This window comes from Cornus florida, unplaced genomic scaffold (assembly GCF_030987335.1).
Source record: "Cornus florida cultivar Cherokee Brave unplaced genomic scaffold, ASM3098733v1 CherokeeBrave_3.0.0_Hap2_Chr08, whole genome shotgun sequence".
In the NCBI taxonomy this organism is placed as follows: domain Eukaryota; kingdom Viridiplantae; phylum Streptophyta; class Magnoliopsida; order Cornales; family Cornaceae; genus Cornus; species Cornus florida.
The window spans coordinates 26,075,759-26,100,092 of record NW_026775578.1 but is presented as its reverse complement, the minus strand read 5'-3'; positions in this window follow the sequence as shown (position 1 = coordinate 26,100,092).

Sequence of the window (24,334 nt, the reverse complement as noted above, 5' to 3'; positions counted from 1 at the left end):
ATCCAATGGAGACGGTGGAAAAGGAGAAGAGGGCGGGAAAGAATGATCATTGGGTTGAAAAGGTTGCATATGAGATTGTGGGGTTGAATTTCCTATGTCATGCCACAAGAAGTTTTGTTGGTCTCCCCAACCCGAGTTATAACCATTGAAGTATGGATCACTACCCGGTTCAAAGAAATTTTCATTTGGTTGCTCTAGATAGAAGTCCGAGAATTGTCTCGTTGGAAGACATTCTCTTCTATGATGTGTATGACTAGAGCAAAATGCACAAAACTCATGTGGTGTGTAGAATTGAGTTGGAAGATAACTACCCTCCATCTAGGACTTAAACATCAACAACACACAACATAGTCAACACAACAATTCTTTATCATCAACTCCACATACAATGATCCCTTTCTCCTCAATTATCAACAAGATAGGAAATAAATGGCCACGATAAGGACCGATGCTTTGCAATATAGTAAAACAAAAATAGCCTCGAAAGGCGATTCACAAGCTAAATTAAACACATACACAATATTCACAATGCGAAACTGGAAGTCACGAGACTTACCTGGGGGCCTCTAGACTTACAATTTGCTAGCGTTACCACGGCGAGTTTCGAGTCCCTAGAATCTCACAAACACGAAGATGATCAAAAATACACAAGGAGTATTCACAAGACACAATATTCACAATCAAACTAAAATTAACCCTAGAACTTTGGTCGCTAAACCGTTTGCAGTCCCCGGCAACGGCGCTAAAAATTGATCGGTTGGTCAATCATACATCAACCTTCGCAATAGCACGAATCATTGTAAAATAGGGCTATTGGTCCGGTAAGTCGAACCACTGGGACTGCGTTAGTCTATGGCAACCTAAGTGTCTAGAATTGTTCTTAGAATGATAAGGGGTAATAAGGGTTTGTTTAATGGTCACTAAACTAGGAATTCAAATGTGCATAAAACAATAGTGACTTGCAAGAATTAGATGAGATAGAACAATAGAGAAAAGACTAGGGAAGGGACTCCACAACCATCAATAAGCATGCTAGGATATGATTTACTTAGGGGAATAACATATATGTATAACTATGGGATGCAACAATACAAATTATTACATTCCCTTCAAGAAATTTATGAAATCAATAGGTAAGAATAACCTATCAAAGCATTGCATGTTTTGGTTACCTAAACTAGGTTGTAACCTTAGACATACTCACTAAGCATAGAGTTATCAAGCCCTTAATCACATAGTAGAAGCACATGACATAGAATCCAAGAATAATCTATCAAAGGAAGATCCTAAGCATTAGATTATCAAATCTCCTAAATATCATGCCATTAACAACACTTTCATAAACTCCATTCCATTGTCACTATGAAAATGTAGCAATATAATCATAGGAGAAAAACCATCTAAGACAAGATATTTAACTCAAGATGATTATGTATAGATATTGAAATTCATTATATCAAATGAAGAGCTCTAGTTCATGGAAGGATTACATACATATATTAACCCCTAAATATAAATCAAAACAAAGCAAAACTTACAAAATGGAGCTTCATCACCTCCCTAGAGGAGGTTTAGTAACCCATGGTGGCCCTAGATGAAGGAAGAAGCAAGGCTTTCCCCTCCATTTTCGAGCTTCCTCCTTGAAGCTTCAAGAACTCCTCCTCCTTTCTCTCTTCTCTCTCCTCTAATCTTGTAGAATGAAGCATAATGATTTTGTGTGGCCTCCTTCCCTTTATTAGATATCTTATCCACTCTAAGAGGCCACCAACCAACATCTCCAACCACTTCGTTAAAGAGGAAAACAAAATGAAGAAACCAAGGTGCAAGTGAGCTGAAATGAGCCATTTCCGAAGGGCATTCTGCCCAAAATTCGAGCACTTGAAGCAAGGCCTCGAGCACTCGAATTTAGTGTAAAAAGCTCCATGTTTCACTTGCTCTGCCCAGACCTACTTTGATGAAATGGCCATAACTTTGCTTTCCGAACTTTGAATGATGAAATGTTTGAATATTTAGAGAGCTAATTCAGAGCTTTAAATACTTCATGTTTTGGTGGAGATCCAATTCTCAAGGATGGTTGGTCGAAAATGAAGATCAAGGCAGAATTTCATTGCTGCCAGGCAGTTCTGCGCACCTCTGGTAACAAGGCCATAACTCTCTGCTCCGAGCTCCGAATGACAAACCGTTTGAAGATTCAGAAAGATAATTCAGAGCTTTAAATACTTCATTTTATGATAGAAGTCCATTTCTCAAGTTTTCAAGGTCAAAATGGCGAGCAAAGTTCAGGATCCACTGCTGCTAGAAATTCAGCCTTGTGCCTTTTGATGGCCAAAACTCCACAAAGCCTTGATTTTGCTCCTTTTTTGGCAAATGGACCTGAAAATATATACATACACACAAATGAAGATAATCTACTTAAATAATCAAACGATGGACTTAACTAATGCAATTTAGGGCGCTTGAATATACAATATTCGGCGCTTATCAGTGGGCGTGAGTACCTAGACCTAACAGGGTATACCTCAACCTCTCATATCCAGCTACGCATCTTATTGCATATACGCTCCCTAACCGACAACTCTGAGACTCAAGCTCAGATCGCAGTACCATAATATATATATTTAAAGTCCGTCCCATCCATTCAAAGTTTAGTTAGTCATTCAGCTTGTGCAGCTTCTTTGACTTAACATAACTTACGAGTAATCCGAGTAGTCATTCAGCTTATGCAGCTTCTTTAACTCAATTATAAGTAGGATTTATGTTAATATCCATTCCCTTATTCCGTGTAGGTAGGATTTAGTATTTTGAAACTAATCCAAACCTAGGCATGCCACCGTCCTATACCGGTGCATGTAATCCGACATCCACTGTTGACAACACAGGTAATAATTGTAATTACCAACTGTTCCAAACTATTCCACAGTTGATAACACTAACAATGAAAATATTTATCAACCAGTCCATAACACAGGTAACCAGAATTCATTACAGGTATACAAAAACATATATAACATGCTGGTCTACCCTACTGATACATGGTTCTTGAATAATTTCAATTACAGAGAATAGATATAATCCATCCTATGTTCCACTATGAGCATAAAATTTACAATATCAAATTTAATATGTTCATTCAAAACCATTCCACAACCTCCAGAAACTTTACATGATCCGTTACTGTGAAATTAGAAACAAAGGTCTCATTAAGCATAACAAAAAGTTATCATACTTGTCATGCTTATTTTTCCATAATACTGTGACACAATTTAAATCATAAATTTCCTAAAGTACTTGCTCAGTAAACCATGAGTAGCTCGAATCATTCACCTCCACACCAAAACATCAACTTTCTGAAAGGTCTCCTACTATGTCCTATACTTGCTCCCAATGATATGTTTAGTACTACCATAGTTTCTGAGACATTAATATGAGTTTAGACTAGATTGAATCACCCTAGAACAACCCATAAACCAATCCAAAACTTTACAAATCCATCTGCAGTGGCCCAGAACCTGCAGAAAACTCTAAAACTGGAAAACACACGAGGAGAGCAGGCTCCCACAAAGTGGAGCCGCCTCTACCTATGCTTGAGCTAGCTCTAAACCATGGTAGAGCCGGCTCCTAACCATGTAGAGCCGGTTCCATGGTCTTTTGGAGCCGCCTCCACTTCCCCCTCTCCTCTGACTGCTTGTTTCGTCTCCGTTTGCTTGCACTACTTCCGTCCCTCTCTGTTACAGCTTCTAACACCTTTGTTTGTGCTCAAACCTACCCAGAGAAAACCCATCTACCCCCTTCATACATTGATTAACAGTACTTTAAAAGAGCAGTTGCATAGTTGAACACAAAATAAGCAGTTTACAACAAGTTTCAATACATACTGATATAATGAGTTCTAAACATGCATAATTAATTAATTCAATCAATTAATCCGTTTAATGTTTTCCTGGAACTACTTAGGCATGCAAAGAACACGAGTAAGAGGGAAAGAAATTAGGTTAGAACTTGCCTTTAGCCTTTCCCGTGTAAATTCTCCGGCGAAACCTTAGTTTATCTCTCTGTTTCCTCCCAACCGTCTCCAAAACTTCTCACAACCTTACTGTGTCGTAATGGTATTCTAAAAACCCTAGACAGACCCTTTAGATAAGTATTTATAAACCACTCTAACCCTAGGCTCAATTAAACCCTAATACAATTCACTCGGCCCATTGAACAACCTAGGTTTAAAACAGTGTCGGCTATATGAACTTACGTAAGTTTATAAGTACAAGAAATATAATAACAATGAATTAAATAAATAAATAAATAAAACAACCCTTAACAAATAATTAATAATTAACAATTAATTAAATAATTAAAACAAATAAATAATTAACAATTAAGCAAAGAATTAACAAATAAATAATTAACAATTAAGCAAAATATATGCCATTTAATCAACACCATAAACAAGCAAACAATTAATCAAATAAAATGACAATTAAATCAAAAATTAAATACCAGAATACCAGAAATATCCCTTTAAAATTAGGGGTATTACAGTATAGGCCATTATCGTATTGAGGAAAAGCACTTACCTCTACAGCATATCTCATTAATCGAGTACCTTTTAGCTCTATTGCCTTTCGGACACCATTGCAGGCTCTCACTGATGCAGTTGTTGCCCCAACCGTCCCAAACCTACCTCCTCGTGTCTTTGGTTGTGTAACATTTACACACCTCCATAAGCATCAACGCAATAAGCTAACTCCTCGAGCATTGTGATGTGTGTTTCTCAGATATGCTACTCATCAAAAGGGGTATCGCTGTTATCACCTTCCCACTGGACGAATGTTTATCACAATGGATGTTGTCTTTCATGAAGACTCGATGCATTTTTCCTCTGCGTTTAAACTTCAGGGGGAGTACCAGAACGAAATTCAGACTTTAGATTATGATTATCACATTTTTGAGGACGGCTCACAGGTTGGACCAACCAATCAAGAATCAGGCGAATTGAATTCAAGTGGTATAAGTTTGGATCAAAGTGGTGATAAACGCCCAGAAATGGAAAGTATGGCGCCAACCCCATCATCATCCGAGTTCGAGTCCCTCGCAACTGATATATCAAACCAATCGTCTGTTGAGCATGTTCCTGATTTAGTGTCTGAGCCACTCAGAAAACAATTACCACCGCGTCACACTAGAGGTATTCTTAAACCCACACATAAACCCGAACTTTCTATTAAAGTTAAGTATCCTATGAGCAATTATGTGTTAAACCATCATTTGTCAGAATCAAATTTGCCATTTGTAAATCAATAATCTACTATATCTATTCCTAACAGTGTGCAGGAATCCTTAGCTAACCTTAGGTGGAAAGCAGCTATAAATAAGGAGATGAAATCCTTGTAGAAAAATAAAAGTTGGGAACTCATTGGTCCTCCACCAGGAAAAAAACTAGTTGGATGTCAATGGATTTATACTATGAAGTATAAAACAGATGGCACAGTTGAACGTTTTAAAGCAAAATTGGTGGCAAAAGGTTACACCAAAACCTATGGAATCAATTACACAAAGATGCTCGCACCTGTAGCCAAAATAAACACAGTTCTTGTCTTGTTGTCTTTAGCTGCAAAGTTGGATTGGCCATTGCAATAATTCGATGTGAAGAATGCCTTTTTGCATAGTGAATTATCAGAAGAAGTCTACATGGATCTCCCATCAGGATGCATGATACCCAAAAAGTATAGTCGGAAGGTCTGCAGGTTAAAGAAATCATTATATGGGTTGAAACAATCTCCAAAAGCATGGTTTGGATGATTCACAAAGTCTATGATAGCCTTTGGCTACCGTCAGAGCAATTTAGACCACACATTATTTCAGAAGAAACAATAGGGTATTTGATCGGTTGATCAACTATACATCAACCTTCGCAATAGCACGAATCATTGTAAAATAGGGCTATTGGTCGGGTAAGTCGAACCACTGGAACTGCGCTAGTCTTAAGGCAACCTAAGTATCTAGAGTTATTTAAGAATGATAAGGTGTAATAAGGAGTTGTTGATTGGTTTGTCACTAAGCTAGTAATTGAAGTGTGCATAAAACAAGAATGCTAGTAAATGTAAAGGAAGGAGATCTAGGTAGAGAGGGCTAGGGAAGTGAATCCACTACCTATCCATAAGCATGTTAATACATGATTTACTTGGGGAATAATATATACATAAAACCATGAAATGCAACAACATAAAATTGCTACATTACCTTCAAGAATTTTTATGAAATCAATAGGAAAGAATAACTTATCAAAGTATTGCATGTTTTGGTTACCTAAACTAGGTTGCAACCTTAGACATACTCACTAAGCATAGAGTTATCAAGCCCTTAATCACATAGTAGAAGCACATGACATTAGGAATCAAGAATAATCTATCAAAAGAGAACCCTAAGCTATAGACTATCAAATTTCCCAAGCATCATGCCAATAAAAACATTTCCATAAACTCATCTTCATTGTCACTATGAAAATGGAAGCAAAATAATCATAAGAGGAGACAATCTTAAGACAAGATCTTAAACTCAAAATGATCATTAATAGACATTGAAGCTCTTCACATCAAATAAAGCTCTAGTTCATGGAAAGGTCATATATATACATTACATCCCCAAATGTAAATCAAAAACAAGACATGCTTACAAGAAGGAGTTTCATCACCTCCCTAGAAGGGAGTTAGTTACCCATTGATGCACTAGAGGAAGGAGGAAGCAAAGCCTTGACCTCCATTTTCGAGCTCCCCTCTTCTAGCTCCAAGAACACACCTTTCTTGCTCTCTTCTCTCTCCTCTAATCTTGTAAAATGAAGCTCAATCCTATTGTGTGGCTTCCCTCTCTTATCTTCTAGAGATAAGGCTCTAGAAACCCCCACCAACCAACATCTCCAACCAACCATTAAAGAGGGAAATTAGAATTGAGGAACCCAAGATGCAAGTGGCTGAAAATGGGCCATTTCCGGATGCAATTCTGCCCTAAGTTCGAGCACTCGAAATAAGGGCTCGAGCACTCGAAATTGGAGCAGAATGCTCCATTCTTGCCTTGCTCCGCCCAGACCTACTTCGGTTAAACAGCCATAACTTTGCGCTCCGAACTCCGAATGATGAACCGTTTGAAGATTTAGAAAGATAATTCAGAGCTCTAAATATTTCATGTTTTAGTGGAGATCCAATTCTCAAGGATAGTTGGTCGAAAATGAAGATTAAGGCAGAATTTCATTGCTGCCAGGCAGTTCTGCGCGCCTCTGGTAACAAGGCCATAACTCTCTGCTCCGAGCTCCGAATGACAAACCGTTTGAAGATTTGGAAAGCTGATTCAGAGCTCTAAATCTTTCATGTTATAAGGGAAGTCCAGTTCTTGAGTTAGGAAGGTCAAAATGGCGAGCAAAGTTCAGGATCCACTGCTGCCAGAAATTCAGCCTTGTGCCTTTTGATGGCCAAAACTCCACAAAGCCTTGATTTTGCTCCTTTTTTGGCAAATGGACCTGAAAATATATACATACACACAAATGAAATTAATCTACTTAATTAAATAAACAACGGACTTAACTAATGCAATTTAGGGCGCTTAAATATACAGTATTCAGCGCTTATCACACCCCCAAACTTACATTTTGCTAGTCCCTTAACAAAACTACAATGAAAAACTTAATGAAAAGACAACCATGGGCATGCTACTACAAAAATATCATCCATGGTAAAATGAGATAGATACATAGCTCAAATACAACTTGAAACAGACAAAAACTAGAGATGGGGTCATTGGGAAAACTACCTTGCATATATGAAGCATTGATACAAAAATTGGCTAAATACATTTCCACATACATGCATCAACATCAAAGTCTATATAAATAACTCAATTATCATCTCTTGAATGGAAATCAACTCTAGCTTCAGTGAAAGTGAATTGGATTCTCAACATGCGGCTTTTACTTTCTTTTCCAATTCCAAAGCACAAGTTTTCAAATCATTGAATTCCCCTTTAAATGAGGTCCCTAAGGCATGATTTTATTTACAAGACAACTTTTGTTGCTTGTTGACAATTTATTGTAACTCATAAGCGAAAAATAAAATGGTTGTGCAATGCTGAAATCCCTTAAGCTTTCTACCCAACCCTTGTAGCAAGCGTTAGGCCAACAACTCCCAAACCAGATGGCTTTAGGGTGTTAAGTGTAGAGACACTCCATAGGGCTTAATAGCTCAAGTTGGAAAGGCTACGAACTCCAACGAACCATGTTTATTACCAGTTTATTTTTTGAATGACCGTGCAATGTTTAAGTCCCTTAAGCTTTCTAACCAACCCCTGTAGCAAGCGTTAGGCCAACAACTCCCAAACCAGACGGTTTTAGGGTGCTAAGTGTAGAGACACTCCTAGGGCTTAATAACTCGAGTTGGAAAGGCTACGAACGTCAACTGATCATTATTTTCTTTCTTTCTAAGTTTTTTTTTTTTTTTTTTTTTTTTTTTTTTTTTTTTAGATTCATGCCAAAAGTATTCATCCATTAGGTTCATCAAATCAGATTAACTAGGGCAAGGTCAAGGTCAATCAAGTTGCATGCCTCACAGTTAAGTTTCCAATGTGCATCTGTGCATTGTGAAGCTTAAAAGAGTGTCAAATCCAGCGAGAATTTAATTGAGACATTTATACAGACTAATTTGAATCTACATGATCATTTCAACTCAAATTTTCTTTATTTTCAAAAATATCAGCTGCTTCTATACACAAAGTTTTAAACATATGCTTTCATCTCCAACAGGTTTCAAATTCCATTATCATTGCTTAGCAAAAATGTAAAACCAAAAATACATAAATGCACCCCCAAACTTGAATGTCACATTGTCCTCAATGTGAGAAGACAAGTAAATCAAAATAAGCGCAAAGAGGGTAAAAGAACAATAATAGCAAGTGGAGTGACGACGACGTAGATGTTCAGCCATGTGAGTGCGCAACGGCGTCCCCCAAACTTGGACATGAAGACCTATCAAGACAGAACTAATGTACACAGGTGAAAGCATAGGTCTCTTAAGAAAAAAAATCAAAACAGAAATGAAAACACTAAGACGAATGTGATTGCAAGGTAAAAATCCATACAAAATACAAATTGGCACACATGAGTCATAAGTGTAAAATGGAAAACAAAACAATGCCAAAAGCCGTGCATTTAGAGAGATAAAGTTGGCTTAGGCAATTCGTCAAACACGTGGTGTGCAAGACAAAAAGGAAGAGGGCCAAAGGTTGATTAGAGATGAGAAAATCCAAAAATTTGGCCCTGCAAATGCAATACACAACTCCCAAACAATCACAAATCCTTCCCACAAGCAATCCCATCCTCCATTGATCAAAAATTAAAAGAAAAAGAGGGTTAGACACTTACCCAACAATGGAGAACCAAAGGCCCTGTGTGCGTGGGATAAATGGTGGGGATGGGTGGGAGGTTGATGATGGTGCTTGGGTTAGAGGAGAGTGGGGAAAAAGGTGGAGGAGGTGAAGATGGGTTTGCATGGGGTGGTGAGGTTGAGGGTGGTTGGGTTGTGAAGTTGGAGTTGGTTGTGAGGTGCATGCAAGTTGCATGAAAGTGCCGAGAGAGAGAGATGGTTTTGGGCAGGCATGAGGTTGAGGGAATGGTGTTGGTTGAGTTATGGGTTGCATGCATGGTGGGATGAGATGAGGGTGGTGAAGTGAGGTTGATGGTGGTTGAATGGTGTGAGGCCGAGAGGGATGGTGGTTGGTTTGGGAGGTGAGATGTGGGTTGAGAATGATGAGGTGAGGTTGATGCGTTTGAGATGAAGGTTGTGCATGCATGGTTGTGCATGCATGGGTGTGGGTTAATGTGGGTTGGTTGAGGAGTTGCCGAGAGTGGGAGAGATGGTGAGGTGAAGGGGTTGTGGGTTGGTTGGAGGTTGGTGGAGAGGATGGGGTGAAGAGGTTGGTTGATGATGGGAAGGTTGCTTGGTTTGTTGCATGGTGGGCATGTTGGCTAGGCTCGAGCACTCCAAATGGGAGCTAGAGTGCTCGAGCTTGGGGCAGAGAGATTGGCAAGATGTGGAGGGATGTCGAGCACTCGAAATGCCAATTCGAGTGCTCGAAATTCAAGCAGTAGCCTCGGAATGGTTTTGTGCAAGCTTCATAGAGCTTTCGAGCACTCCAAAGAGGAAATAGAGTGCTCGAAATGAAGGCAGTAGCATTGAGGTTGAGAGATGAACTTTTGCATGCATTGTAACATTATGCAGTGAGGTTGAGAGATGAACTTTGTATGTCATTCCATTAGGTGCCTCATTCTTATGCATTGTGAATGTATACATGATCAACTGAGAGCTGAAGAATTGATAAAACCTTGCAACATGCTTCCAAATCAAGGCATGGATGGATTATTGTCAAACTCTACATTTCATTGCAATGCAAGGAAAATTTTGAAAATTTTTCAGATTGTGCAATTTTCCTCCAATGAACTTCATTCCATTCCATGGAAAATTTTGAAAATTTTGTTTTTAAACTTTGCAGTTTTTTTTTTTTTTTTTTTTTTTTTTCAAACTTTGCAATCATCTCAAATGCATGGAAATATTTTTTTGTTTAAACTTTGCAACTCCATTTTAATTCAATGCATGGAAAAATTTAAACTTTGCACTTTCATTCCAATGTAATGCATGGATGGAAAATTTTGAAAACTTTTCAACTTCTTTCTAATGCATGGACAATTTGGAAAGTTTTTCAAAATGTAGCACCTTTCCAACGCATGGATGATTTTGAGAAACCATGATCCAACAATGCATTGAAGATGAGAGGCTATGCATGTGAGTGCCATGTCGAAAGTCTGAGAAAATTGCCTGATAGAGCCAGAAACTTCCGGGAATGAAAACAAGAGTGGAGAAGGTCTAAGAAGTCAGTCTAAAAATGTGGAACACAACTTAAGATAGTTCCAGAGAAAGTTAAATTTTGGCATTTCTTAACCATTTCCTATAAAATTTTATGGCTCAGGCAATTGATCATTAGGGAGGCATTGAAGTCGAAAGAATTGCTCCCCAAGGGTGCTAAATTTAACGTCGATAGCTAGACGCACCGAGATCAGGTTAGTCCTCCTTACCCTATACCATGTCTCTCTAGAGAGTCATAGGTCCCCAAATAGGATAATTCTTTTAAAAGTGGAGGAGGAAGACTTTGAAGACAAAAGTGGAAAAGAGGTAACGGAAAGACCTCAACCCACTCTTCTTTCTTAATGAAGAACTTTGGACTATGGGGCTGATTTGGATTATGGGAAGATGGATCAAGTGAGGGCACACCTAGCAAAGGGTTTTGAAAAATCATATTTAGCATGGGAATGCCCGGAGAATTGTCCTTCAAACTTTCAACATCCTCCCCACACTTATCCGGTGGTTCGGGCTCAACAGTTTGAGATAACTCAAGTGAGGGAATGGGATGAGATGCAAGCTCCCAAGAAAGAGATACATTTGATGTTGACAAAGGAAAAGAATGAATATGTGGATGAATATTAAGCAAAGAATTCACCTCCGAAATGGAATTGTCAACATTAAAATCCTCACAATTGAAATGAGCCAAACAAGCTTTTAGAGGATCCTCCATTGAAGGAGGTGTATCAAGCAAAGGATTATGTAGGGGCTGTTTTGGAGTAGGGTAGACAATCTCTACATCATTATTTTTCCCATTTTGAGCCACAATTGCTTCATTTTGATGTGGGGCAACAATTTGATCTTCCACCACCATTTTATCATTTTCACATGTAATAACCACTTGATCATTCTCATGATGAAAGTTACTAGGAGTAATCTCATCATTCATAGAATTTTCTTTTGGATTGGCCATAAATTCAAATGAAAATGTTTCCTCCTCTTCATGATTTTTAGCATTAATCCTTTGTTGAATTTGAGATATTTGGTCATCTATCATTGCACTAACTTGGGACTGGTGATATGGTACCACTTGATTGATAGACTCTACTGTGGATTGCATGCTAGCAAGGGAAGCCAATAGTTGATTGTTGGAGTCCATCATTTGCGTGTGCATAGACTCCATCATTTGTTTGTTAGCAACAATTAGCTCATCCAATGGAGACGGTGGAAAAGGAGAAGAGGGCGGGAAAGAATGATCATTGGGTTGAAAAGGTTGCATATGAGATTGTGGGGTTGAATTTCCTATGTCATGCCATAAGAAGTTTTGTTGGTCTCCCCAACCCGAGTTATAACCATTGAAGTATGGATCACTACCCGGTTCAAAGAAATTTTCATTTGGTTGCTCTAGATAGAAGTCCGAGAATTGTCTCGTTGGAAGACAATCTCTTGTATGATGTGTATTACTAGAGCAAAAAGCACAAAACGCATGTGGTGTGTAGAATTGAGTTGGAAGATAACTACCCTCCATCTAGGACTTAAACATCAACAACACACAACATAATCAACACAACAATTCTTTATCATCAACTCCACATACAATGATCCCTTTCTCCTCAATTATCAACAAGATAGGAAATAAATGGCCACGACAAGGACCGATGCTTTGCAATATAGTAAAACAAAAATAGCCTCGACAAGGGCTTCACAAGCTAAATTAAACACATACACAATATTCACAATGCGAAACTAGAAGTTACGAGACTTACCTGGGGGCCTCTAGACTTACAATTTGCTAGCGTTCCCCACGGCGAGCTTCGCGTTCCTAGAATCTCACTTACAACACAAAAATGGTTAAACCACACAAGAAATATTCACAAAACACAGTATTCACAATCAAACTAAATTTAACCCTAGAACTTTGGTCGCTAAACCGTTTGCAGTCCCCGGCAACGGCGCCAAAAATTGATCGGTTGATCAACTATACATCAACCTTCGCAATAGCACGAATCATTGTAAAATAGGGCTATTGGTCGGGTAAGTCGAACCACTGGAACTGCGCTAGTCTTAAGGCAACCTAAGTATCTAGAGTTATTTAAGAATGATAAGGTGTAATAAGGAGTTGTTGATTGGTTTGTCACTAAGCTAGTAATTGAAGTGTGCATAAAACAAGAATGCTAGTAAATGTAAAGGAAGGAGATCTAGGTAGAGAGGGCTAGGGAAGTGAATCCACTACCTATCCATAAGCATGTTAATACATGATTTACTTGGGGAATAATATATACATAAAACCATGAAATGCAACAACATAAAATTGCTACATTACCTTCAAGAATTTTTATGAAATCAATAGGAAAGAATAACTTATCAAAGTATTGCATGTTTTGGTTACCTAAACTAGGTTGCAACCTTAGACATACTCACTAAGCATAGAGTTATCAAGCCCTTAATCACATAGTAGAAGCACATGACATTAGGAATCAAGAATAATCTATCAAAAGAGAACCCTAAGCTATAGACTATCAAATTTCCCAAGCATCATGCCAATAAAAACATTTCCATAAACTCATCTTCATTGTCACTATGAAAATGGAAGCAAAATAATCATAAGAGGAGACAATCTTAAGACAAGATCTTAAACTCAAAATGATCATTAATAGACATTGAAGCTCTTCACATCAAATAAAGCTCTAGTTCATGGAAAGGTCATATATATACATTACATCCCCAAATGTAAATCAAAAACAAGACATGCTTACAAGAAGGAGTTTCATCACCTCCCTAGAAGGGAGTTAGTTACCCATTGATGCACTAGAGGAAGGAGGAAGCAAAGCCTTGACCTCCATTTTCGAGCTCCCCTCTTCTAGCTCCAAGAACACACCTTTCTTGCTCTCTTCTCTCTCCTCTAATCTTGTAAAATGAAGCTCAATCCTATTGTGTGGCTTCCCTCTCTTATCTTCTAGAGATAAGGCTCTAGAAACCCCCACCAACCAACATCTCCAACCAACCATTAAAGAGGGAAATTAGAATTGAGGAACCCAAGATGCAAGTGGCTGAAAATGGGCCATTTCCGGATGCAATTCTGCCCTAAGTTCGAGCACTCGAAATAAGGGCTCGAGCACTCGAAATTGGAGCAGAATGCTCCATTCTTGCCTTGCTCCGCCCAGACCTACTTCGGTTAAACAGCCATAACTTTGTGCTCCGAACTCCGAATGATGAACCGTTTGAAGATTTAGAAAGATAATTCAGAGCTCTAAATATTTCATGTTTTAGTGAAGATCCAATTCTCAAGGATAGTTGGTCGAAAATGAAGATTAAGGCAGAATTTCATTGCTGCCAGGCAGTTCTGCGCGCCTCTGGTAACAAGGCCATAACTCTCTGCTCCGAGCTCCGAATGGCAAACCGTTTGAAGATTTGGAAAGATGATTCAGAGCTCTAAATCTTTCATGTTATAAGGGAAGTCCAGTTCTTGAGTTAGGAAGGTCAAAATGACGAGCAAAGTTCAGGATCCACTGCTGCCAGAAATTCAGCCTTGTGCCTTTTGATGGCCAAAACTCCACAAAGCCTTGATTTTGCTCCTTTTTTGGCAAATGGACCTGAAAATATATACATACACACAAATGAAATTAATCTACTTAATTAAACAAACAACGGACTTAACTAATGCAATTTAGGGCGCTTAAATATACAGTATTCAGCGCTTATCAGTATTGTGATACCCCTCGGATCTGAGACACGGGTTGATCAGGCCCCCGCCCAAACCCGGGGGAAATACCAAATAATTAAAGTATTTTAAAGCGAACACAGAGTATTAAATGAAAATAAGAAATAGAATAAAGCTAAAAGAAATATCCAAAATTAAGTCCTCCAGACGATAGTAAGCAAAGTGAACTAAATCTCCAAAACCTCCAAGAGTACAACTTGAGAATCCATCTAGTGGACCCCTAAATAAAACCCAACTAAAATGAAATAACTGAAAGTAAAATAAACTAAAACATCAGGAGAAATCCTACGTAATCTGATGAATAGGAAACTGTCCTCGAACAGCACGATCAAGCTCTAAGGCTGGAACCATCCTGCACCTGAAAAGAATAAAAGAGTGGGTCAAGCCCACGAATAAGTTCTAATCTAACTGCAATCCATAAAGTGACCCGATACACAGATACACCCTAGATACCCTCACAATAGCTATCTAGTCCACATATATATATATATATATATATATATATATATATATCCACACTAAGGACTTTCACTGAACTACAATAGGGGTCTCAACCTAAATAGAAGGCAACATACGGAAACGCACCCAAAGGTGGGCATGAATACCTAGACCTAATAGGGTACACCTACCTACTATATCCAGCTACACATCCACTGCATATACACACCCTAACTAATGAGCCTGAGACTCAAGCTCATCTCGTGGTACCATAATCATATATCTAAAGTCCGTCTGAAACCAGAGTATGTCATTAATTTATTCATTGAGGAGACATACAAAACACAGTCTAAATAGTCACTCAACTTATTCAGTTGATATGACTTAACTACAACCAACTAATCCAGGAAGTCACTCAACATAGTCAGTTGATCTGACTTACACACAATTCAAGATTCAATAGTTTACCATCCGTTCCATTAATCCGATAGGTTAGTGTTGACCTTGAATCAAAGGTTTTTGATGATCATAATTCATTAATGATGTTCTATGATTACTAATGTCTTCTTGAGTGAAATTACAAAGCAAAGCATTCATCAAAACAAGCACTACAATACAAGGACAAATTTGAAGAAGCAACACCAAGGCATGAGCAAAGGACCAAGCAATCAAAAGTCAAAGTCAAGTCATCACAAGTTATCAAAATGGGGTTAGCTAGGTTGGTGAGTTTCTTAGGAAGCCTTGTTAAAGTGTATATGAATATCTTAAAGTTCAAGCTCTCCAACATTATGCATTTAATCTCAATCACCATGACTAAGGAACAAAGGACCTAAGCATATCCTTACCTGAAAATGAGAATCCATTTCGGTCTACCAAAATGAGAAGCACTTATATATCAGTCTATCGAAATGAACCAAGAGTTAGGATCAAAGCTTCAAGTTATTTTGGGCTACCGAAATAAACCATCATTTTATTTCGGCCTACCGAAATGAATATACAGATCCAACTAATATTATTTCAGTTGACTGAAATAACTAAGAGTTCACTTCGATTTACCGAAATAGATATACCGAGAGGGTGACTTTTAATCCTGAAACTATTTCAGTCGACCGAAATAAACATGGGTTCCTCTTTGGTCTACCGAAGTTAAAGTAATGAGAAGGGTGTCCAAATAGAAAACCATTTCGGACGACCGAAACTCAAGGGAGTTTCACTTCGGTCGACTGAAGCTGCGCATTTCAAAATTCTAACAGGCATTTCTGTCTTGGGGTGTGTGTCCGACAGCTAGAAAAGTATTAGACATCATTTGAAAGTGTATATAATGACTGAATAACTTGATAAGAATAGAGGAAATTATTGAAAAAGATTAACTAGCAATCAAAGCTTTTTATCATCATTTTATACACAACATATATCATAAAAGAGAGTTGAGCTTCAAGTTATTTATATATTCTCTAGAGTGAGCTATATTTTGTACTTCAGATCTAAAAGAGAGATCATTTTGTACTTGATCTATATATTTCAAAAACTTGTAAGAGCTGGTGTGGCTCAAGGAAGACTAAGAGAAGGTGTATCTCTTAGCACTTAGAAGCTAGAAGGTGCTTCTTGTAAAAGGTTTGCTCTCCACCCATAAGGAGAAGCCTTAGTGAATTGGGAAGTCTCAAGAGGGGTCTTGAGCCGAGGAGTAGGAGTTTCCGAACCTCCCTAAAATCACTGAGAGCATGTTTGCAACTTCTATCTTTATCTCTCATATTTATTGTTTCATGTATGTCTTGATATGCCTCTTTATAAATATTGATAATTAATGCTTAAATTCAGTTTGCATCATTCAATATTTGCCAAAGAAGTCAAGTTTAACTTTAATTGATAAATCAATATTGAAAATTGACCTTAGTTTGCTTAGACTCTATTCACCCACCCTCTAGAGTCTATACTTGGGCAACAATTGGTACCAGAGCCTGGTCTCTATTGAAATAACTTAAGTGTTTTAGAGATCGATCATGGCAAACTTAAATGGTCACCTTTTTCAAGAAGGTCAGTCCAACACTAGACCTCCTTGGTTTGATGGAACAAATTATGGGTATTGGAAAAATGAAATGATAGACTTCCTCCAATCCGTGGACTACCAAATTTGGTTGGTTATTGTTAATGGACCTTTTGTTCCAATGAAAGGATTTGGTGCTGAAAGAGTCCCTAAGACTGAAGCTGAATAGAACACCGAAGATTATAAACTTATCTCCTTGAATGCCAAAGCCAAAGTCAATCTTAATTGTGCTATCAGTCTTAATGAATATAATAGAGTCTCCACCTGTACCACAGCTAAAGAAATCTGGGATAAACTCCAGATTACCTATGAAGGGACATCACAAGTTAAGGAATCCAAAATTGATATCCTTATGCATCAATATGAACTATTTTGCATGAATGAAAAAGAGTTTATTAGTATAATGTTTGTGAGATTTACTGACATTTTTAATGGCTTAAAACACCTTGGCAGAACTATGACTAATTCTGATCTTGCAAGGAAAATTCTTAGAAGCTTACCTGAAAATTGGGATGCTAAGGCAACTGCAATTAAGGAAGCTCATAACCTCAATGCACTTGAGCTGGATGAACTTCTTGGTTCTCTTCTCACATGGGAGATCGCTCTAAAAGATAGAGAAGAAGATCATCATCAAAAGAAAGAAATTGCTCTAAAAGCCCTTCAATTTGGAAAGGAAGTTTTCGGCAATGAAAGTGAAAATGATGATCTAGCCCTTATCACTCAATCCTTCAAAAGATTGATTGCCATGCCTACAAGGAGGAAAGGAAAAAGAAAAGAGCAATGCAAGCCACTTGGGAAGATAATGACTCAAATAGATCCGAAAGTGATGAGGAAAAAGCCATTCTTTGTCTCATGGCGAGTAGGGATGAGGTAAATTCTAATTCTGACTCCTCTTCCGAAAATGAAATTGGTTATGATGATTTAGTTAATGCATATAATGGTTTACTTGATGGCTTCAAAGAATTGCATGACGAACTAAGTAAAATGGTAAAAAAATGTGCTTCTCAAAGAAGAGAAAAACTTATCCTTGAAAACAAACTTCAAACCCTTTTAAATGAAAATGAGTGTTTGAAAAAGGAATGTATTTCACTTAGAGAAACAGGACCACCTGAACTCATATCTGAAAATGAATCCTTGAAGTTAATCATTGAAGACCAAATTAATAGTCTAGCTAAGTTCACTCAAGGTACCAAAAATCTAGAACTTATGCTAGGTGCTCAAAGAGGTGTCTTTAATAAAAATGGATTAGGATATGACCATTTTGACAAGAAAGCATGTCTATTGAATAAAAGAGAGTCCTTGGCTAATTACTTTGTCAAGAGCAAGAACAAAAATTCTAAATGTAATTATTGTAAAAGAATAGGTCATCTTATTCAAGAGTGCTCAAAGAGAAAGCCTAAATTCATAAAGAAGTGGGTTCTTAAAGGAACATATAGACTCTTAGCTAACTCTCATGGACCCAACAAGATTTGGGTACCAAGTGAAAATATTTGAAATCTCTTTTGTAGGTTGGTTTCAAAGTCTCCACGTCTTCCAAAGACAAATGGTTTCTTGATAGCGGATGCTCAAGACATATGACGGGTGACCGTGCAAAATTCTCCTCTCTAGAAGCTTACAATGGAGGAAGCGTAACATTTGGAGATAATTCCAAAGGCAAGGTAATTGGCATTGGGATCATAGGTATTTCTCCTTCTTTGTCAATTGAACATGTTTTACTTGTTGAGGGTTTAAAGCATAATCTATTTAGTGTTAGTCAACTTTGTGATAATGGTTTTGATGTAACTTTTAAATCGGATAAATGCATTGTTAAAAGAAATGAATCTCAAATATTTTGTGCTCCCAGAAGTGGTAATGTATATACCTTGCTCTTAGGTGAACTTCAAGAACAAGATGTTAATGTTTCATGTCATCCAATGAACATAGTTGGTTATGGCTTAGGAGGTTAGGCCATGCTAGCATGGATTTGATCTCAAGATTATCTAAAAATGATCTAGTCAAAGGTCTCCCCAAGATAAACTTTTCAAAAGACAAACCGTGTAGTGCTTGCCAAATAGGTAAACAAATCAAGTCCTCCTTCAAAAGGAAAAAGGATATAACCTCTTCAAAACCACTTGAATTGATCAACATGGATCTCTTTGGACCGGAGAAAATTGCTAGTCTTGGTGGTAAACTCTATGTCTTTGTGATCGTAGATGACTACTCTAGATTCACTTGGGTATTCTTTCTTGCACACAAAAATGAGGCTCATTCAATTCTTTCAAAATTTTACAAAAGGGTCGAAAATGAAAAAGAATGTAAAATTAAAACCATTAGAAGTGATAGGGGTAGAGAGTTTGACAATCAAGACGTTGAAAGATTTTGTGATGAAAATGGCTACAATCATAATCTTTCGGCACCTAGAACTCCTCAACAAAACGGTGTGGTTGAAAGGAAAAATAGATCTCTTCAAGAAATGGCTAGAACCATGCTAAATGAACACAAATCTCCTAGATCCTTATGGGCCGAAGCCGTAAATACTTCATGCTATGTTATAAATAGAGTTGTTATTAGAAAGATTCTCAACAATCCACCTGATGAGTTATGGAACAAAAGAAAACATAATATAGGCTATTTCAAAGTTTTTGGGTGTAAATGCTTTGTCCTTAATGACAAGGATAATCTAGGAAAGTTTGATGCCAAATCCGATGAAGGTATTTTTCTTGGATATTCCTCTAGAAGTAAAGCATATAGAGTTTATAACAAGAGGACCTTAGTTGTGGTTGAATCGATACATGTTGTGTTTGATGAATCCTCAACCTCTTCTACAAAAAATGTGATAAATAATGATGAAGAAGTTGAACTTGAAAAGGGTACCAATGAACTTGATACAAATAGGTCCCCTATAGAGCTTGAGAGGAGTATCAATGATCTCAACTTAAATGAGTCACCTATTGATATTTATCAAAGTTCCAATTCAAGTAATGATACCTCTCTAAATAGAGCTACTCCAAATGAATTGAAGTTAGTTCATAATCATTCCATTGATCAAGTTATTGGTGATCCATCCAAAGGTGTTAGCACAAGGTCACAATTAAGAAATGTATGCAATTTTGAGGCATTCGTTTCTCAATTCGAACCCAAAAATATACATGAGGCTGAAAATGATGAATCTTGGCTTTTAGCAATGTAAGAAGAACTTATTCAATTCAAAAGAAACAGGGTTTGGAATCTTGTCCCTAGACCTGAAAATAAAACAATTATTGGCATAAAATGGATTTTTAGGAACAAAAAGGATGAGTCGGGAACCATTGTTAGGAACAAGGCTAGACTTGTTGCAAAAGGCTATAATCAAGAAGAAGGCATAGACTATGAAGAAACCTTTGCTCCTGTTGCTAGACTAGAAGCTATACGAATGCTACTTGCTTTTGCATCCTACAAAAATTTCAAATTATTTCAAATGGATGTAAAAAGTGCCTTCTTAAATGGTGTTATAGAAGAAGAAGTTTATGTTAATCAACCACCGGGCTTTGAAAGCTATGATTATCCAAACCATGTTTATATGGTTTAAAACAAGCTCCTAGAGCTTGGTATGAAAGACTTAGTGGATTTCTACTTTCAAACGGGTTTGGTATAGGTAAAATTGATAATACACTTTTTACCAAAATCATTGATGGAAACATGTTGATCATTCAAATCTATGTTGACGACATTATTTTTGGATTAACAAATGACCTTCTAAGTAAAGAGTTTGCCACCTTAATGCAAAACGAGTTTGAAATGAGCATGATGGGTGAACTCAACTTCTTCTTAGGGCTGCAAATCAAACAAACTCTTGATGGAATTTTTATTTCCCAATCAAAGTTTACCAAAGATTTGCTAAAGAAATTTGGCTCGGAAGACACCAAACATGCTAAAACTCCCATGAGTCCTACCTTAAAACTTGATAAGGATAAGAAAGGCAAGGAAGTTGATATTAAGAAATATAGAGGAATGATCAGAAGTCTTCTATATTTAACAGTTAGTAGGCCGGACATTATGTTTAGTGTGTGCTTATGTGCTAGGTTTCAATCTTGCCCCAAGGAATCTCACTTGAATTCTGTCAAACGTATCTTTAAATACTTGAATGGCACTATCAACCTAGGTTTGTGGTATCCTAGGCACACATCCTTTGAACTCATAGGATTTACGGATACTGATTTTGCTGGTTGTAAAGTTGACAGAAAAAGTACAAGCGGCGCATGTCACTTTATAGGTCAATCTCTTGTATCTTGGTCTTGCAAGAAATAAAACTCAGTTGCATTATCAACCGCTGAAGCTGAATATGTTACTGCTAGCAGTTGCTGTGCACAAATTCTCTACATCAAACAACAACTAGAAGACTTTGGATTATTTTTCGACAAAATCCCAATCAAATGTGATAATACCAGCACTATTTGCATATCAAAGAATCCCATTTAGCACTCTAAAACAAAGCATATTGAGATTAGATATCATTTCCTACATAATCATGTTTCAAAAGGTGACATTGAATTGATGTTCATTAACACCGAGAATCAATTAGTGGACATTCTCACGAAGCTACTTCAAGAAGACAGATTTTGTACATTTCGTCGAGAAATCAGAATGGCTATAGAAAGTGAAATTCATAATAGCTGCTAATCCTCTGAATCAACACTTAAAATTATGCCCTCAGGATCAGCATTTCGGTAGACCGAAATTATGTTTCGGTCGACCGAACCTTCGAGCCCCATCACATATGGCCCATCTTTGAATGTTAAAGACCCGCGAATCTCATTCTTACCTTCAAACCTCAAAACCCTATCTCTCTCGCTTCCTGAGGCGCCTCTCATGGTGCAAAACTTCCGCGATTTTCCTCCTTCATCCTCTCATGCGAATCTCTCACTATCTCTCAAGGTAAGATACACTTTGAACTCTCTCATCTTTCCGTCATATTCTCTCCTGAGTTTAATCATCTCTGATTATCATTTATTTAAAGGACTCATCCATTGAGATTATTAAAACTCTTTTGCTTCATTCTAAGCTAGAAGTGTTTTCCTTCAGTCAATATTATCTTGTTGCATCACCGTAAGACAGATTGTGTTGCTTTCAGTTCTGTTATCACCTCACATTTACTCAAATCTATCAACAGAAAGTAATGGCACCTAGAAAAAATTCTTTTAGATCTGATAAAGAGAAAAGATCTAAGTTCACACATGACACTGAAGCTGGAAGGTCGAACCCCTCAAATCCTGTTCCTTCCGACCCTTACCCTGCCCTAGCTATGCGTCTATTCCATGAGCCTGAGTTCAAAGAAATCTACAAAACCAAGTTTCTCCACAAAATAGTTGAAAAAGGAAAATTTTTTGAGGAACATGACACTGAGGAACTCATCACACATACCTTTTCTCTCTTTGAAGCCATAGGATTAGGTGAATTCGTGTCTATCAAAGTTCCTATCTACCCTAAATTGGGTTAGGCTATTCTATACTCATCTTCATTGGATCGTAGGAGAGAACACCTTCATTTCATTCGTTGTAGGTACCAAAATCACACTCCCTCTGTCAGCCATTCGTCGCATTCTAAACCTTCCTCATGGAGATATCACCTACCATACTGCCTATGACTGGTATGACGGGGAAGGGTTTGACCCTTACCAAGCCGTTCAACAAATGAGCCAATTTCCTACTTATAATATAGATAAAATCTATGCAAGTCAATTGACGGTACAAGCCCGTCTCATTTATCATGTCATCATCCATTGCATCCTTCCTAAATCTTGTGGCCGCTCCAATGTCTCATTTATGGAGGCATTTCTTATCTGGTGTGTTTTGAATGGCAAGAAATTCGATCTCGCTTTTCTCATCTTTCATCATATGATCGATTGTGCCAAGAAAGAAAAAACTCACCTCTTATATGCAATGCCGCTTACCCTAATCTTCCGAGCATTAAAAGTGCAAATAGAAGGCGAGGACAAAAAGGAGCTCACTAACCTCTACAAAATCGATCGAGAATTGCTAAGTCGAATGGGTCTCAAAAAATCCGCACACGATATTTGGTATGATCCCAAACATGGAGATCCAGTGTATGAGGGCCATGATATTGATATGGCTGAACCTCAGATAGAAGAAGTTGCAGGAGATAGAAATGAAGAATGGGAAGTAGAACAAGCTGAGGTTGAAGACGAAAAAGAGCAAAAAGAGGAAGAACAAGAATCCATGCATATCCCTCCCTCTGATGAACGGTCTATCCGTGAGCTTCTACTTAAAAATCTTGCTCTCTCTAAAGAACAAATTGCCCTTGGCAAAGAGAACAAGGAACACATTCTTGACCTGCGCCTTCAACTAGAGGAAGTAGCAAATGAAGTCGATCTCGTGAAGAAAGACCTTGCCGATCTCCATGTTACGGGACTTCCTCACTTTTGATGATCTTATCCCCCCTCCTCCTTTTATCTTTTTGATGAATGCCAAAGGGGGAGAATTTGATGTGTTGTTGGTGGTTCATATTGTTGGTGGGTTGATGTAGTTGATGTAGGTTGTGAATGGTAATGGTAATGCTGATTGTAGTTGTAATTGAAACATTGGTTGTAATGGTCATTGGGGAATATTGGGGAATAGATGATGTATCTTGACCTTAAAATTTGTGAATCAATGAAAATACATGTTATTGGCAATTAAAATCTATATGCTTTCATGCCTTCAATTCCTTCATGAATTGTTGTATGCCTTAAATATGTTATGCTTTTACTTCTAATGATGGTTAAATGATTGCACAAAGAAAGGGGAAGTTTTGTAAATCTCTTATTCATCAAGACTATGCACATTGATAGGGGGAGAATCACTCACATACCTTTTCTCACTTAACGAACACATCAATGAATTGTCATCATCAAAAAGGGGGAGATTATTGACCTTGAATCAAAGGTTTTTGATGATCATAATTCATTAATGATGTTCTATGATTACTAATGTCTTCTTGAGTGAAATTACAGAGCAAAGCATTCATCAAAACAAGCACTACAATACAAGGACAATTTTAAAGAAGTAACAGCAAGGCATGAGCAAAGGACCAAGCAATCAAAAGTCAAAGTCAAGTCATCACAAGTTATCAAAATAGGGTTAGCTAGGTTGGTGAGTTTCTTAGGAAGCCTTGTTAAAGTGTATATAAATATCTTGAAGTTCAAACTCTCCAACATTATGCATTTCATCTCAATCACCATGACTAAGGAACAAAGGACCTAAGCATATCCTTACTTGAAAATGAGAATCCATTTCGGTTTACCAA